We start from the raw sequence: 4,410 nt of genomic DNA, 5'->3' as shown, positions 1-4,410 counted from the left end.
GGATTAATGAGGGGTAATGAGCGAGCTGGAGGAATAAACAGAGTGATAAAAGTGAAGGAGAGATGGAGATGCTAAACGAGTGCAAGTCAAAATAGCGATCTGGGGAAGAATCATCCGACTGTCCCAAAACAAGGCTTTAGTGGTGATGGAGGAACTTAACACACACACACACACACACACACACACACGCACACACACACACACACACACACACAAATTTATACACACACTGCACTGCTGCCGCCCTGAACATGCCAAGACATTTTCAAGTGTTATATCCGAAGAAAGTTCCCAAACCAATCGTTTGTTCACAGTCCAGATGTTCACTGGTGCTTCACACACACACACACACACACACACAAGCACACACACACACACACACACACACTTTTAACAGGGCTGGTTGGCATCTCTCTGCGTATGAGTGTTTTAATGCCATCCTAAATGCCTCCACACACACTTCTAAACTGAGACACGTAAAAATGCACGGTAGAGAAAAAAAAAGCAGAAATGAAGGGATGGAGGGATGGAATTAAAGAAGAAAGACATTTTCAGAAACAGACATTGAGGCTGTTCAGCACCATTTAGCGCAAAAAAGCCCACCTTAATAAAACAAAGTGATCAAAGGACAACCAAAAGATGACATGTGTAGAGTGTGACGATAAAGAATATAATACTGTAATACACACCACTAACCCTAACTTGACTAATTGATTTTGCCAATACTTAATGCAGCACAATACTCTTATAAGTTGCAATATAATATTTAAAAATGAATAATAATAAATACAATATAATAAGTTAGTAACAATATAGATAATCATTTATATAATAAATATAAAAATAAAAAATATATTATATCATATATATCAAAAATCATTTATACCCTACTTATCCAGTGTATAGATTCGCATTCGTATATTTTTATATATTGATAATTTCCGTTTTCTATTCTTTGGCTGTTTGTGTAAATTTGGCAAATTTTTTAAATTATTTTTTATATTAACTTATTTCAGAATGTTCATAGTTTTTTAATGCTAATCGTCTGTTGTACTGCACCAATCCTCACCATGACAAATTCCTCGTACATGTCAATAAACCTGATATTTGAGGTCAACACACACACAGCCTTCGCTCTCCACAAAAATGGTTGAAGTTTTTGTGGCACAATTTTCTAACTACGTCTTGCACATAGCCTTGTTTGGGCTTCTCACGAGCAGGGCTATGACCTATCCTGGTTATTCCAATCCGGAAAAAAGATGGTTACACGGCTCGATTTTAACCGGATGTGACCATTTTCAAAGAGTGGGGAAAACATATTTTCACATATGGTATTATATTATTATCACATGTACTTTCACAAGCTATCGGCCTACTTCCAAACCCATTTCAGCAATCTCTCTTAAGTGAAACTTCATTTTGGACCCACCGCAGCAAAACCTTTATAAAATCACCTTTCTAGAGGGAAAATTAGATTTTTCCAGATTCCTGTTCCTGTGTGTTTATTTTTTTTTGATCTCTCAATATATTTTCAAAACCGAGTTTGATTTATAAATATGCAGTTCACTGACCGAGACACTGAGCAGCGCTGAACAATACCGATCGATCGTTTCCTTTAAATCGAGAGTCCAGGTGAAGATCATTCCTCCATATTCCATGTGATGTGAAGCCACAATGTGAAACCGCTACGATAGAGTTCAACCTTTAAATCGTACTACGTTTACACACACACGGAGACATCATTGTGGAGGGGGCCTGTATCAACATGTACCATCGAAGAAGAAATGCTGACGTCACATCCGTAAACAAGCCGTGGATGCGGTTTCACCTGTCTGTGAAAACTTTCATCTCTGTGTTGTTATGGATTAGGAGAAGTGGGTGGAGGAAGATCTAAATCATATCGCGGACCCTAATCTGACCAGTGTGATAGATGTAAGTCAGTGTAAGCAACGTGTACTGGACTTAATTTTCCGCGATGATAGTCAGTTCTCCGACAGCGATGCAGAGAATAACAGCGATGCTGAAACCTATACCACCGTTATCCCGGACTTTCAAAGAACATTTCCAACCGCGGATTTCATGTGATGATGAAACGGAATATTTTCAAGAACCACTGGAGGAGACCGCCGATACGCCTGTTGTTGTTACAATGGAAGAAGTTGATAACGTGATGAAGTTCGTTGAGATTGGTGATTATGATTATGAACGAGTAACAATGCATGATTCTCAAGTTTACCTGCAAAGGGGTTAAAAGAAAATGAAAAAAGGCCCCAAATAGGCTCTCAGGGTGTAGCTGGGGTAAGGTGGAGCTAGCCCACACAATTAGTGTGTGGCACGGTGGCACGAGGGTGCAGTGCATTGCACTGCTGCCTCACAGTAAGAAGGTCCTGGGTTCAGTTCCTGCCGTGCTGTTGGCTTCGGTGGGTTATCTCCCAAATAGGAGCCTTTCTGTGTGGAGTTTGCATGTTCTCCTCGTGCTCACATGGGGTTTCCTCCACCTCACGTCAGTAAGGACCCCCACCAAAAACATGCACACATCACGATTGTTCGACCAGCAATGGACATTTGATACCAGGTCCCCAGGCACGTTGTCAAACACTGCCCACTGCTCCAGGCTGCCCTCCCAGAGGAAGGACAAGCCAGGATGGGTGAAATGCAGAGGCCACATTTCACTGGCCACCACCCCAAAGTGTGTGTGTGTGTGTGTATATACACATGTGTTGTGCATAGTGTGGTGTGTCATGTGACAAGATCTTCTTCTAACTCCAAGAACTTTGAAGATATTTGGCATACACACATTTATATATTAAATAACACGCCGAGGCTGATACAGAGACTCATATTATTGATTTATTTATTGTCTATGATTGTGTTGTCCGCACTTTAAAACTCCTGAATAATTCCACTTTTATGAAACATGTATATTCTTACTGTTAAATAAAAGCCTTTTTAAAAACAAAAGATGTTGTGTGTCGATGACGCTGTTCAACATTCCCTCAAAACATAAGAACAATTCAGAGATTGCCCCATTCAGCAGGGTGTCACATCCCCATTCAGCAGGGTGTCAAGTAGCCATGTGGAAGTAGCCAAGCTCTGTTGGTCCTCTAACCATTTGCATTGTGGGAGCTGGCTGAACGAACCAAGCGTGGGGGGAAAACTTTGAAGGTGATTACCTCAGAAACACAGTTTAACACACCCTTGTCATTAACAAGTCATAGCTTTAAAAATATTGGCTTGATTTGCACAAGTGACACCTTGTTGTGAAGCTCTGATTCTTCACTTTCAAATTATACGGGGAAAAAAGTCAAAAGCCACCAAATGTACCTAAGTCTGCGTTGGGTCATCTTTGTCCTTTTACAGTACAGTTGACATTTTAATGTCCATACAGTGGCACTCACGGAGCTGAAACAAAGACTTGATTCTCCTCCGAGAGAAGAAAAGTGGTGAGACGAAGAAGGAGTCAAAAGATGGAGAAAAAAACAAAGATCACAACATAAAACATTGTCTGGACCTGAAAACCCAAATCAAGTAAAAAAAAAAAGGGTGCCTCAGGTAGATGAGTTATGGTGCCCCCTCGTGGTACCATCCATCTGTCTATCTATTGAAATTAGAAACATTTATGTGGTCACCCGAACACCACACCCATGCGTTCTCGTTGAACATTTCATTTCCAAACCATGAGCATTAATATGGAGTTGTTCCCCTCTTTGCTGCTGCAGCCTCCACTCTTCTGGGAAGGCTTTCCACTAGATTCTGGAGCATGGCTGCGGGGATTTGCTTCCATTCAGACACAAGAGCATCAGTGAGGTCAGGCGCTGATGTTTGGCGATGGGGCGTGGCTCGCAGTCTGCGTTCCAATTCATCCTGAAGGTGTTGGATGGGGTGGAGGTCTGGGCTCTGTGCAGGCCAGTCCAGTTGTTCCACCAGAGTCAGGAAACCATTTCTTTTTCTGGACCTCGCGATGTGCACAGGGGTATTTTCATGCTGCAACAGAAAAGGGCCCTCCCCAAAATGTCGAAACAAAGTTGAAAGTGCCTCATTTTCGAGTATTTCGTTGTATACTGTGGCATTAACATTTCCCTTCACTGGAATCAAGGGGCCGAGTCCAAACCATGACAACCAGCCCCAGACCATTATTCCTCCACCACCAAACTTTACAGTTGGCGCTCTGCATCCAGGCAGGTAGCATTCGCCAAACCCAGACTGCTCCATCAGACGCCAGATGGTGAAGCGTGATTCATGACTCTAGAGAACGTGTTTCCGCTGCCCCAGAGTCCAATGGCGGCGTGCTTTACACCACTCCAGCCGACGCTTGGCAATGCACATGGTGATCTTAGTCTTGTGTGCAGCCGCTCAGCCGTAGAAACCCGCTTCATGAAGCTCACGACGAGCAGTTCTTGCGCTGACATT

The sequence above is a fragment of the Zeus faber genome (assembly GCF_960531495.2).
Source record: "Zeus faber genome assembly, chromosome: 2".
NCBI lineage: Eukaryota > Metazoa > Chordata > Actinopteri > Zeiformes > Zeidae > Zeus > Zeus faber.
This window is presented reverse-complemented; position numbering follows the sequence as displayed.